Below are 14508 nucleotides of genomic sequence, written 5' to 3'. Positions count from 1 at the left end.
TTGCCAGCCCAGATTTTATTTATATATACAGAAACACCCTAAAATCTAACAGCAGGTATTTTAATTTAAAAACGAACTATTCTAACACAATACGAACAATAAAATTCGTTGTTAAGCTTACCTGGTTGGTTTTGTTTTTAATACTTTTTAAAGTGCTGGTTTACACTTTAAAAGCCTAAGATGTCAACCAATACTGTTTAACACTATATTAATGTTGGCAAAAATTCAATCATTACTGACTATAAAACAGGGAAACATTAGGCTGAAAAGTAACGGTATGGTAAATTGGCATGCTCTTATGAAATGGCACTGAAACAATGTTTGTCTCCATCAACAAACCAAACCTTTATCACATATCTTAGGATATTTTACAACTATTACTACTGTTCCTTGAGGCTAGGAAGGGTGTCTTTCAACTCTGCAACACCAGAATCTAGCCAAAGGAACATGTTCAATGCCTGTTTGTTGATTAAATGAGTGAAGGTATTGCCTGGATTTAGTTGCCTTTTTTTTTCTTTTTTTGTTAAATCATAGCTGTGTACATTAGTGCAATCACCTGTACCCATTCTAAGATGCACCATAGATGTGGCCCCACCTATCACCCTCCCTCCACCAAAACCTCCCGCCTCCCTTCCCCTTCCTTGGCCCTTTACCCATAGTCTTGTGCTATAGTTGGGTTATAGTCTTCATGTGAAAGCTATAATTTAGCTTCATAGTAGGGCTGAGTACATTGGATACTTTTTCTTCCATTCCTGAGATACTTTGCTAAGAAGAATATGTTCCAGCTCCATCGATGTAAACATGAAAGAGATAAAGTCTCCATCTTTCTTTAAGGCTGCATAGTATTCCATGGTATACATGTATCACAATTTGCTAGTCCATTTGTGGGTCAATGGGCACTTGGGCTTCTTCCATGACTTAGCAATTATGAATTGGGCTGCAATAAACATCCTGGTACAGATGTCTTTGTTATATTGTGACTTTTGGTCTTCTGGGTATAAACCTAGTAAAGGAATTATAGGATCGAATGGCAGGTCTATTTTTCGGTCTCTAAGTGTTCTCCAAACATCCTTCCAGAAGGAACGTATTAGTGGGCATTCCCACCAGCAGTGTAGAAGTGTGCCCTTTCCTCCACATCCACGCCAACATTTCTGGTTTTGGGATTTTGTTATGTGGGCTACTCTTATTGGGGTTAGGTGGTATCTCAGAGTAGTTTTGATTTGCGTTTCTCTGATCATTAAGGATGATGAGCTTTTTTTCACGTGTTTGTAGATCTTGTGTCGGTCTTCTTTAGAGAAGTTTCTCTTCAAGTCCCTTGCCCACCCTGAGATGGGGTCACGTGTTCTTTTCTTGTTAATACGTTTGAGTTCTCCGTGATTTCTGGTTATTAGACCTTTATCGAAGGTATAACCTGCAAATATTTTCTCCCATTCTGAGTGCTGTCTGCTTGCTTTACTCACTATGTTCTTGGCTGTGCAGAAGCTTTTTGGTTTGCTCAGGTCCCAGTAGTGTATTTTTGATACTGCTTCAATTGCCTGGGGAGTCCTCCTCATAAAATACTCACCCAGGATGATTCCTTCAAGAGTTTTCCCTGCACATTCTTCAAGTATTTTTATAGTTTCATGTCTTAAGTTTAAATCTTTTATCCAGTGAGAGTCTATCTTAGTTAATGGTGAAAGGTGTGGGTCCAATTTCAATCTTCTACAGATTGCCAGCCGTTTACCCAGCACCATTTGTTAAATAGGGAATCTTTTCCCCACTGAATGTTTTTAATTGGCTTGTCAGAGATCAAATAACGTTAAGTAGCTGGATCCATCTCTTGGTCTTCTATTCTGTTCCAGACATCTACTTCTCTGCTTTTGTGCCAGTACCATGCTGTTTTGATCACTATGGATTTATAGTACAGTCTCAGGTCTGGTAGTGTGATTCCTCCTGCTTTGTTTTTATTGCTCAGTAATGTTTTGGCTATTCGAGGTTTTTTCTGATTCCATATAAAACGAAGTATTATTTTTTCAAGATCTTTAAAGTATGACAATGGAGCTTTAATAGGAATTGCATTAAAATTATATATTGCTTTGGGCAATATATAACAATGTTGATTCTTCCCAGCCATGAGCATGGTATGTTTTTCCATCTGTTAACATCTTCGGCTATTTCTTTTCTTAGAGTTTCATAGTTCTCTTTGTAGAGATCTTTCACGTCCTTTGTTAGGTATACTCCCAAATATTTCATCTTCTCTGGCACTACTGTGAAAAGAACAGAGTCCTTGACTGTTTGTTTGGCTTGGTTATTGTTGGTATATATAATGGCTACAGATTTATGGGTGTTGATTTTGTAGGCTGAGATATTGCTATATTCCTTGATCACTTCTAAAAGTTTTGTAGTAGAATCCCTAGTGTTTTCCAGATATATGATCATATCATCTGTGAAGAGTGAAAGTTTGATCTCTTCTGACCCTATGTGGATACCCTTGATCACCTTTTCTTCCCTAATTGCAATGGCTAAAACTTCCATTACAATGTTAAAGAGCAATGGAGACAATGGGCAACCTTGCCTGGTTCCTGATCTGAGTGGAAATGATTTCAATTTAACTCCATTCGATACGATATTGGCTGTGGGTTTGCTGTAGATGGCCTCTATTAGTTTAAGAAATGTCCCTTCTAGACCAATTTTCTTACGTGCTTGGATCATGAAAGGATGATGGATATTATGAAAAGCTTTTTCTGCATCAATTGAGAGAATCATATGTTCTTTATTTTTAAGTTTGTTTATGTGTTGAATTACATTTATAGATTTACGTATATTGAACCAGTCTTGAGACCCTGGGATAAATCCGACTTGGTCATGGTGTATAATTTTTTTGATGTGTTGTTGGATTCTGTTTCTTAGGATCTTATTGAGTATTTTAGCATCTATATTCATTAGTGATATTGGTCTATAATTTTCTTTTCTTGTTGGGTCCTTCCCTGGTTTGAGGATCAAGGTGATGTTTGTTTCATAGAATGTGCTGGGTAATATTCCTTCTTTTTCTAAAATTTGGAAGAGGTTTAGTAGTATAGGTACTAGTTCTTCTTTAAATGTTTGGTAGAATTCTGACGTAAAGCCATCTGGTCCTGGGCTTTTCTTTTTAGGGAGATGTTGTATAGTTGATGCTATTTCAGAACTTGTTATAGGCCTGTTCAACATTTCCACTTCGTTCTGGCTAAGTCTTGGTAGGTGGTGTGCTTCCAGGTATTGGTTGATTTCTTTCAGATTTTCATATTTGTGAGAGTAGAGTTTCTTGTAGTATTCGTTAAGGATTTTTTGAATTTCTGAGGGGTCTGTTGTTATTTCATCATTACCATTTCTGAGTGACGAAATTAGAGATTTTACTCTTTTTTTCCTGGTTAGGTTGGCCAAAGGTTTATCTATTTTATTGATCTTTTCAAAAAACCAGCTTTTGGATTTATTGATCTGTTGTATAATTCTTTTGTTTTCAATTTCATTTAATTCTGCTCTGATTTTGGTTATTTCTTTTCTTCTACTGGGTTTGGGGTTGAAGTGTTCTTCTTTCTCCAGTTGCTTGAGATGTTCCATTAAGTTATTGACTTCCTCTCTTTCCGTTTTCTTGAGGAAGGCTTGCAGTGCTATAAATTTCCCTCTTAGGACTGCCTTTGCAATATCCCAGAGGTTCTGGTAATTCGCGTCTTGATTGTTGTTTTGTTCCAAAAATATGGTGATTTCCTTCTTAATCTCATCTATAACCCATGTATCCTTCAGCATAAGGTTGTTTAGCTCCAGGTTTTTGTATGGGTATGCAAGTTCCTGTTGTTATTTAGTTCAACTTTTATTCCATGATGGTCTGAGAAAATGCAAGGAATAATTTCTATACTTTTAAATTTGCTGAGGTTAGATTTGTGGCCTAGGATGTGGTCGGTTTTGGAGTATGTTCCGTAGGCTGATGAGAATGTGTATTCAGTTTTTTTGGGATGAAATGTTCTGTAGATGTCTGTTAAATCCAGATGTTGAATGGTTGAGTTTAAATCTAAAATTTCTTTGCTTAGCTTCTTTTTCGAGGATCTATCCAGGACTGCTAAAGAGGTGTTAAAATGTCCAACTACTATGGAAGTGGAGGAAATCGAGTTGCTCATGTCTGTTAGAGTTTCTCTTATAAATTGAGGTGTGTTGTGGTTCGGTGCATAAATATTAATAATTGAGATCTCATCATATTGAGTATTACCTTTAACAAATATGAAGTGTCCATCCTTATCCTTAATTATTTTGGTTGGTTTAAAGCCTATTGCATCTGCGAACAGATTTGCAATGTCTGCTTTTTTCTGCTTTCCATTTGCCTGGAATATAGATGACCATCCCTTCACCTTGAGTCTATATCTGTCTTTTGATGTAAGATGCAACTTTTGGATGCAGCAGATATCTGGCTTGAGTTTTTGTATCCAGTCCGCCGACCTATGCCTCTTTAGAGGACAATTTAAACCATTCACATTAATTGAGAGTATTGATAAGCCTTTCAAGAGTCCGGTAGACATTTTTCATCCTTTTGCAACTGTGGAAGTTGGAATTTGATCAAAAATTTTTTGGGTGGGTTTACTTTTGTGGTGGCGAATTACGCTGGTCTTTATGGAGGATAGGTCTAAGAATGTCCTGGAGAGCTGGTTTAGTTGTGCCAAATTTCTTCAACATGTGAATGTCGTTGAAGTATTTAATTTCTCCATCATAAATGAAACTCAGTTTAGCTGGGTACAGGATCCTGGGTTGAAAGTTATTTTGTTTTAGGAGATTAAAAGTCGATGACCATCCTCTTCTAGCTTGAAAGGTTTCAGCAGAGAGATCTGCAGTTATTCTGATATTCTTCCCCTTGTAGGTAATGGTTTTCTTTCGTCTGGCAGCTTTCAGAATTTTCTCCTTCATATAAACTTTAGTGAAATTGATTATGATGTGTCTTGGGGATGTCTTATTTGGGTTGAGTCGTACTGGAGTTCTGAAACTGCTATCTGAATTTCGGAATCTCTTGGCATGTCTGGAAAGTTCTCCTTCATAATCTCATGGAGAAGAGACTCTGTGCCTTGTGAAGCCACTTCGTCACTTTCGGGGACCCCTATAAGACAATTATTGGCTTTCTTCAAATTATCCAAATGAGAGCTCTCTGAAAGAGTGGTCTGTTTTTGCTCTCCATTTCTCTTCTTCTTTGAGGGTTTGGGAGCGTTCGAAAGCTTTGTCTTCAATGTCAGAAATCCTTTCTTCTGCTTGCTCCATTCTCTTACTGAGGGATTCTACTGTGTTTCTCAGATCTTTGAGGGATGCAACGTCTCAATGTGTCAAAATCTTTGGTCATTTGGTCTTTGAATCCGTTGAATTCTTGAGATAACTTTTGGAATGCTAATTTGATCTTATTTGCTATCCAGATCCTGAATTCAATTTCTGACATCTCAGCTATTTGTTTGTGCATGGGGTCTTGTGCTGTTTCTGCCCCATTGATCCTTGCGGGAGTTGATATACTCTGATTATACATATTGCCAGAGTTTTTCTGTTGATTTCGCCTCATGATTGTTTTTCACTGTTGCCTCTGGCTGTCCTCAGAGTTGGGGAGGTGTCTCTCCAAGATTAGACCCCAGCGGGATCACTCTATTGTTGCTGGATCTTTGTAGGGAGTGACCCTGTGTAGTTCCTCTGGGGCTGCTCTAGCTAGGGAGTTCTGGTTGTGGAAGCAGCTCCGGTTTGTGACACACCCAGATCCAGCAACAGGGCTGGGGGTGGTGCTCACAGTTCTGGGAGTGCCAGGCGCCCAGTGACTTTGGCACAGAGAGCTCAAGGCTCCAGCAGTCTCTGGCCAGGAGAAGAGCTCTGCGCAGAGGCAGGGAGGGCTCCAAAAGACGCAGGTACCAGAGTCCCTTTCCAGATGAACGGGCTAGTGTGGAAGCTGGAAGGACACAGGAGGGAGGACGCAGGGTTGCGTGGCTCCCACAATTCCTGGTCAGGGAATGTGGAGGCCCAGTGGGTGAGGGTCACTGGTCGGGGGTCGCTGCACAGCTCTTATGGAGGTCTGGGCGGCGCCAAGCCCAGGAATTTGAGGTTGCTATGAGCTGTGACATCACGGCACTCTACCCAGGGCAACAGCCCAAGGCTCCAGTGTGCCAAAACCATCTCACTCTGCCCCTAAGGATTAAGGCTGTAAGGCAGCTCAGTCCCCGCCTTTAGGCTGCTCAGTCAGTAGATTACTTTGACCCGCACAATCCTTGCTCTGAGACCCTGAGGGTGGAGCTTGCCGGGGCAGTTCTTTCACAATGGCTTCCTGCGCCCAGCTCAGTGGCTCAGTCTGGGGCCCCAGACAATGCCCAAAGTTCTCCACGCTCCTGCTCAAGCTCTCCCCAAGGCAGTTCAACTGAGTGCCAAGTCCAAGAACACCGAAACAGTTCACAGGTAAGGCCTTTCCAGTTTGCAGTCTCACTGCTGCTTGTACTTATGGTTGCCGGTGTGAATAGGTTGATCGAACACACGCAACCACTTGCCAGTTTTCCACTGTTTTTGTCCTCCTCTTGGGGTCCAGAAGTCCCTTGCTGGCTCCCTGTATCCTCAAAGGGATGATTATAGGCAGAACCCACCGGCCAGAGATGCCTGGAGTCTTGTCTCCCCAGACTCACTGTTCCCAGTCGCAGGGAAGCTGTTACTCAGCCGCCATCTTTAATCTCTCCTCTGCTTTTTTTTTTTTTTTTTTATTGTTGCGGATTCATTGAGGGTACAATAAGCTGATTGCATTTGTTAGGTAAAGTCCCTCTTGCAATCATGTCTTGCCCCCAGAAGGTGTGGCACGCACCAAGGCCCCACCCCTCTCCCTTCTTCCCTCTCTCTGCTTTTCCTTCCCCCCACCCATGACCTTAATTGTCATTAATTGTCCTCATATTAAAATTGAGTACATAGGATTCATGCTTCTCCATTCTTGTGATGCTTTACTAAGAATAATGTCTTCCACTTCCATCCAGGTTAATACGAAGAATGTGAAGTCTCCATTTTTTTTTAATGGCTGACTAGTATTCCATGGTATACATATACCACAGCTTGTTAATTCATTCCTGGGTTGGTGGGCATTTAGGCTGTTTCCACAATTTGACGATTGTAAATTGAGCTGCAATAAATAGTCTAGTACAAGTGTCCTTATGATAAAAGGATTTTTTTCCTTCTGGGTAGATGCCCAGTAATGGGATTGCAGGATCAAATGGGAAGTCTAGCTTGAGTGCTTTGAGGTTTCTCCATACTTCCTTCCAGAAAGGTTGTACTAGTTTGCAGTCCCACCAGCAGTGTTAAAAGTGTTCCCTTCTGTCCAAATCCATGCCAGCATGTGCAGTTTTGAGATTTTGTGATGTGGGCCATTTTCACTGGGGTTAGATGTTATCTCAGGGTGGTTTTGATTTGCATTTCTCTAATATATAGGGATGATGAACATTTTTTCATATGTTTGTTAGCCATTTGTTTGTCTTCTTTAGAGAAGGTTCTATTCATGTCTCTTGCCCATTGATATATGGGATTGTTGGCTTTTTTCATGTGGATTAATTTGAGTTCTCTATAGATCCTAGTTATCAAGCTTTTGTCTGATTCAAAATATGCAAATATCCTTTCCCATTGTGTAGGTTGTCTCTTTGCTTTGGTTGTTGTCTCCTTGGCTGTACAGAAGCTTTTCAGTTTAACGAAGTCCCATTTGTTTATTGTTGTTGTTGTTGCAATTGCCATGGGAGTCTTCTTCATAAAGTCTTTCCCCAGGCCAATATCTTCCAGTGTTTTTCCTATGCTTTCTTTGAGAATTTTTATTGTTTCATGCTTTAAATTTAAGTCCTTTACCCATCTTGAATCAATTTTTGTGAGTGGGGAGAGGTGAGTCCAGTTTCAGTCTTTTACATGTGGATATCCAGTCCTCCCAACACCATTTATTGAATAGGGAGTCTTTCCCCCAAGGTATGTTCTTGTTTGGTTTATCGAAGATTAGGTGGTTGTAAGATGTTAGTTTCATTTCTTGGTTTTCTATTTGATTCCAAATGTCTATGTCTCTATTTTTATGCCAGTATCATGATGTCTTGACCACTATGGCTTTGTAGTACAGACTAAAATCTGGTATGCTGATGCCCCCAGCTTTATTTTTATTACTAGGAACTGCCTTAGCTATACGGGTTTTTTCTGGTTCCATACAAAACGCAGAATCATTTTTTCCAAATCTTGAAAGTACGATGTTGGTATTTTAATAGGAATGGCATTGAATAGGTAGATTGCTTTGGGAAGTATAGATATTTTAACAATGTTGATTCTGCCCATCCATGAGCATGGTGTGTTCTTCCATTTGTTAAAATCCTCTGCTATTTCCTTTCTGAGGATTTCATAATTTTCTTTATAGAGGTCCTTCGCCTCCTTCGTTAGGTATATTCCTAGGTATTTCATTTTCTTTGAAACTATGGTGAAGGGAGTTGTGTCCTTAATTAGCTTCTCATCTTGACTGTTATTGGCGTATACAAAGGCTACTGACTTGTGGACATTGATTTTATATCCTGAAACATTACTGTATTTTTTGATGACTTCTAGGAGTCTTGTGGTTGAGTCTTTGGGGTTCTCTAAGTATAAGATCATGTTGTCAGCAAAGAGGGAGAGTTTGACCTCCTCTGCTCCCATTTGGATTCCCTTTATTTCCTTGTCTTGCCTAATGTATTGGCTAGAACTTCCAGCACTATGTTGAATAGTAAAGGTGACAGAGGACAACCTTGTCTGGTTCCAGTTCTAAGAGGAAAAGCTTTCAGTTTTACTCCATTTAGTAAAATATTAGCTGTGGGTTTGTCATAGATAGCTTCAATCAGTTTTAGAAATGTGCCACCTATGCTTATACTCTTCAGTGTTCTAGTTAGAAAAGGATGCTGGATTTTATCAAATGCTTTTTCTGCATCTATTGAGAGGATCATATGATCTTTATTTTTGCCTCTGTTAATACAGTGGATAATGTTTATGGACTTGCATATGTTAAACCAGCCTTACATCCCTGGGATGAAACCTACTTAATCATGATTTATGACTTTTTTGATGATAAGCTGTAATCTATTGGCTAGGATTTTGTTGAGAATTTTTGCATCTATATTCAGTTGTAAACAGTAATCAGCATTATTTAGGCCAGTAGATTTCACAAGTGTGATAAACCAAAGATGACCTTCCTAGAAGCAATTAGAAAAGAGTACAAGGCAGACTGCAGTGAGTGAGGACAGTTAGTGTAAGGTGGTAGTCAGTGTGGCCTGTGCCTTCTATAACCGATAGTTCTATTACATACAGACCAAGTATAGGAGAAGTCAAAGGCATGGGGAAAAAAATAAGGGCTACTTTGTAGAGAAAGAGCAGGAAGATGTAAGGGACCAAGAGTAAAAAAGGAGAAAACTGTAAATCTTGGAGGGGGAAAGACCAGCAGAGAATTGTTAAAATCCATGAGAAAACTACCAAAGCCAGGAAAAGAACCACCAGAAACGGAAATATATCCTCTTTTCACTTGCCTATTTTCTTCTAAATTTAAAACAGAGGATTCTTTAAATTTTGAAAGCGGGAAGGTATTTTCACAGTAAAAATAAAGGGCAAAAAGGACCCTCACTTGATTTCATTAAAATCAAAGTGTTTAAGGTGGGGATATTACTGTATACAGTATAGGCATTCATTTGTACAAACAGCCTTGAATCTATTATTTCAACAGTGAATATATAAATCAAATTTACAAATGTACAAAGGTATGTAAATTAAATATATAAAGCATTTCAAGTTTATTCGCTTTCAAATAAAAAGCTGTCAGTGCTACTTTTATATGAAAAAGAATTACATTTCTGAATAAAATATATTAAACTATTTGTAAGTTAAATCTCCACATGAAAACTACAAATTCTGTGATGTCAAAAGATTATTGTCCAAGAATAATTCGTAAGACATTTAAGGCTTAGGTAAAGATTTTGGGTACTGGGCTCACCTACGCCCAATAGTCACTTGTAGGGCTTCCTCCACTCTGAAGAACAAATTTGGAAATTTTGGGATCAAGTATTTTGGGGCCCTCTAGTGGCCACTGCTCACCACTGTAATCTCATTTTGGTCCATCTTGACCCCAGCATACTTTTGCAAATAACACATCCCTTCCCCCATGAGCACGAACAGTTTTTACAGCACCTTGCTAAATGCTATGTAAGAAAAGGCAATGTCCTAAAGATGAGTGTTAATCAAGTGAGACATTTCTTCCACTCTGACATACGTATTCTGGCAAATGTGAAATATTTCAATGCAGCAGGCAGCAGGGCCAAATTCAAGATACGTGACTTCAAGGATAAATCAAGGGACATTTACTACAGTAAAACTGTCTCTTTGTAACTTTTGAGTTTAACAAATCAAAAATAGAGATTTACAAAAGCAAAAAAACATTCTTTCAATAGTGTGGAAACACTGAAAACAATTCCTAAGGTAGCAACTACTCCTTTAGACATCTATTGTTATTCTGTGGCTTATCAGTTTCAAGACACTTTACCTGGATCTCTACTTCATCTTTCTTCTCTTTCAGCTTAAGACATCAGAATACATTTTATAAAACATAAGTTTTCTTTGGGATATAAATTGGGGATGGAAATATTGTTCTTAATTCTTGTGTACCTTTAACGGACACATTCTCCAAAAGGTATAACTCTTGCCTAGACTATTAGTTCTCCCTGAGTTTCACAAACTCTTTTTTAGTTGATATGCCCTAATTTATATAACCACTCCTTCCTGTTATATTAGCTATGTTTCTAGAGTTTTGCTATTAGAAACAGTACATCCATTTCTAAAAGTCTGCCTACTTCTGAACATTACTTTATGATGATTAAGTGAATGCTAACCCAAAAAGCTAATTAAATTTAAAGTATATTATTAAAAAGTATTCTGGACAAGAAAACTACTTATAAAAGCTGATTAAAATTAAAGTATATTATTAAAATGTATTCTGAATAAGAAAACTACTTATATGCCATGATACGCACTTACATGACCTAGAGTGGTTTTGAACTGTGATAAACTTGCCCCTAACAAAGGTATTTATCCAGCCCTGATTGATCAGACTTGACTGAGCATCCTTTCTAAAAAATAATCTCCAATCTTTTAAATGACAATCTCTTAAATCAACCAAATAACATACAGAAAAATCTAAAGTGTCTATCACATATAAACACTTAATAAGTATCAACCACTGAAAATGTTTATCTTGCATTTGTGAAACCTCAGTGATAAACCAAAACCAAAAGTGAAGAAGCAAAAATAACATCTTGCTCTGCTATTATATGAAGATCATATCACAACACACGGTGAAGGGGTGAAATTGATACTTTGCAACCTGTGATGAACCAAAACGTCACCTCATCCAGTTCAAGTTCACCAAATCAGTGAAACTTTGAGCATTTCCTAAAAGTTACTACAAGCCTAACAAACGCATGTTATACCTGACCTATGTAATCTCTGCAGGTATAGTAACTTTAAAAAACACTTTTTCTACCATAAATAGACTAAAATCTTGGTCGTGTTGGGAGGAAAACTTTTCCCCAACTTAGGTTTAAGTGAGCCAGAGCTTATCAATTAATTGACAACAAATTAATAGGAGAAAAGTTTACTCCCCATGCTTGAGGGAACATTCTATACGAAGTTAATTCCCAAATAGCCAGGGTAAGAGTTTATATACCCCCTGGGGCTTCAGTGGGAAAGTATAGTAAGTTCTGATAAGGCTCATTTATACTTTTTTTAATGTAACAATTTGAAATATTAGTCACCCCTCTGTCTGGAAATTCCCTTGGAGGGAATTTATGATAGAACGCTTGGACAGCTCTGCTTGTAATCAGATGAAAGGGTTTTTACCGCAACTCATTTGTTCAAGTGTTTTCAGTTTAAAGTAATCTTTATGCCTTTCTGGTGGGTTCTTGGTTCCTTCATTTCCCCCATTTGAAACTTCAATTGAAGTTTTACAGAGATTTGGATTAGAAATTGAGAGGTAAGAGATCTTCAAAATGCAAGAACATAAATTAGAACAAAGAGAGAGAAATCTAAACACATGCTCCACGGAGTCATTGAACCAGTGTCCCAGTCCTCAGAACAGGTCAGTCCAATTTAATAGTTGTACCTCATTTATCTATTATAGAATGTTGACCATTCCTTATAAATGATAAAGACACTGTTTGTCTCGTCTTGTGCCAATGATTGCACAAACTCCTTGTCAGGCAGTCAGTATATGTAGGACACAATTTCGAAGTACAACAAAGGTTAAACAGCTAACTTCTTTTTATTTTTGTGTTGTTGTTCCGTTTTAGAGATGGGAGTCTCACTATGTTGACCACAAATTGAACTCCTGGGTTCAAGCATTCCTCCCACCTCTGCCCCCCAAGTTGTTGGAACTACAGGTGTGAGATACCCCATTTGGCTAAACTGCTAACTTCTAACTGGAATGCTTCCAAGATCTTAGTATAGTGGTACCAGATCCTTGCACCACTACTTTGGAAATGCTTAGGGTTGTTCTTTCTAGATCACAAGTCTCCAGACTTGGAAAAGGTGTCCTTATGACTGAATGGAACTTGGTGCTTCAATACACAAGTGGATTTGTCTTATTAGGTGCATCTCTGTGGCATTTCTCTGTGTATGAAGGAGGCCTGGTTTGTAATCTGGCTAGCATTCAAAGTGGGATACCTGGTGAGGAGAGGCACTGGACATCCAGTCCACACTGCCCTGACCATTTAAGTGAAAACTCTTTGTATACTTTATTGCCACATAAAATGAGACCAGTGTTGTTTCCAGACAAGATCAAAGTGGAACCCATGACCTACCAGAGTCTTTCGTTGGGATCTGCATATCTTCACTTCCAACATGCCTCCGTCAGGCTATAAAAGAAAAACAGTTTATGAAATACCTGGGAGAGAAACCCTTCGGTTTGTCCTTTGTAACTATAGAGATACATTTTATTTCCTTACTAAGTCAGGCCAGAATTTTAGTCCATCCATCTGTAGTAATGATGCTGGGCTGAGCCCTTCCATATCTAACTAGTTTTTCCTACAAAATAGGAATATTGTTCTGTAACTTAATAGTCACTCGCACTGAAATAATTAGTTGTAGTTCAAGTAACAATGTCAATGGAGGGTCACAAAGTGCCATCTGTGAAGTCAGATTATAGGATCTGGTTGCCAATGGATTTATTTTCAATGCAGAGAGATTTCCTTGCAATAGTCTTGCTTGAGAACAGGATGAACTCTGAGTTTCCATGGAAGTTTCTCAGTACCAAATTAAATTGCCATGGAAGAAGACAGGGTGACTTTGTCTTATTACTTACGGATACCATACCTTTTTATACGTCTATTGTCCAGAATAAAGCTACTAGGTATTTGCATTGGTGAGAACAAAAACTAATTGAGGTGCTTCTGCATTATTGAGATGTTAACCTAACAAGCAAATAGACTGATTAGTTAGGGTGGGTAGGTTTGGAAAACTGGCACAAGTGGGTGATGGGTTTGTGCTAGAATTGTCAAAAAAAAATTAGTAAGGGTTAGTTGAAGTAAGACTAACTTTGAAAGGAAGACCATTGTGGAGATTAAAATAAGCAATCTCCAGCTAGTCTTTCTATAAATGAAAAGGAAGGGGGCTTGTTAAAATTTCTAGGCCAAAGAGTTTTTCAGGTCAAGGAGGGAAAAGAGTATACGGAAAATAGGTGCAGGCAAAGTTCTTAATCTTAGATCTTGGGTAAAGCTGTCTACTTTATAATGTTATCTGCTTCTGAAGCCTGTGAATTGGTCCTGGATAATCTGTAATTTGAGGTCACTCATAAGTATGGTCTTCCAGTGATGATCTGGGGTCTAGAAGGACACGGTTCATGTGGACCCAGGAGAGCTTTTATTGGGATAGTAGTATAAGTGGTTTTAGTGCTTTCTTCATACGGTTCCTCCTAGTGAGATAACAGTGCATGCTTTCTTCTTCTCCTAGTTTTTTTATTTTAAGAGTCAGAATCTTGCTCTGTTGCCCAGGCTAGATAGCAGCAGTGCCACAGCCTCAAATTCCTGGGCTCAAGTGGTCCTCTTGCCTCAGTCTCACAAGTAGCTAGCACTGCAAGTGTGTGTCACCATGCCTGGCATTTTTTTTTTTTTTTTTAATTTTGTCTAGAGACAGGGTCTTGCTATATTGTCCAGGCTGGTCTCAAACTCCTGGCCTCAAGCAATCCTTCCACATAAACCTACAAAAATGCTAGGATTAAAGACATGAGCCACCATGCCTACACCATGCTTTTTTCAAAAAAAAAAAAAAGAAGAAAGTTTGAAGTATAATTGATCTTCTGGTCAAAAGGAAAAGCAGAGCTTGTTAGTGGGTGAAGGCCAAGCCTTTTCAACTGTACATGAACTGTTCCACATGTTAGTTCTGGGATATACCTAGTCATAGTATTAAATTATTCACTCATGTCTCCATAATACTCACTCAGTCCAAGAATAAAAGGTTTAGAGATGCCAGTAGGTGCAGAATGAC

At 38.7% G+C, this 14508-nt stretch overlaps 1 protein-coding gene across 1 annotated transcript in view; it reads right to left on the bottom strand.

Annotated features, from left to right (window-relative positions):
* Positions 1-12832, bottom strand: part of PTH2R (parathyroid hormone 2 receptor) — a 168952-nt gene extending 156120 nt beyond the window's left edge. The window contains exon 1 of the mRNA XM_053597515.1: positions 12828-12832. The gene's annotated coding sequence lies outside the window, so the exon portion shown is untranslated. The remainder of the gene's footprint in view (positions 1-12827) is intronic.
* Between the last annotated feature and the right edge of the window lie 1676 nt (positions 12833-14508).

The sequence above is a fragment of the Nycticebus coucang genome, chromosome 7 (assembly GCF_027406575.1).
Source record: "Nycticebus coucang isolate mNycCou1 chromosome 7, mNycCou1.pri, whole genome shotgun sequence".
In the NCBI taxonomy this organism is placed as follows: domain Eukaryota; kingdom Metazoa; phylum Chordata; class Mammalia; order Primates; family Lorisidae; genus Nycticebus; species Nycticebus coucang.
The sequence above is the reverse complement of the archived record's forward strand: the minus strand, read 5'-3'. Positions and strand labels throughout refer to the sequence as shown.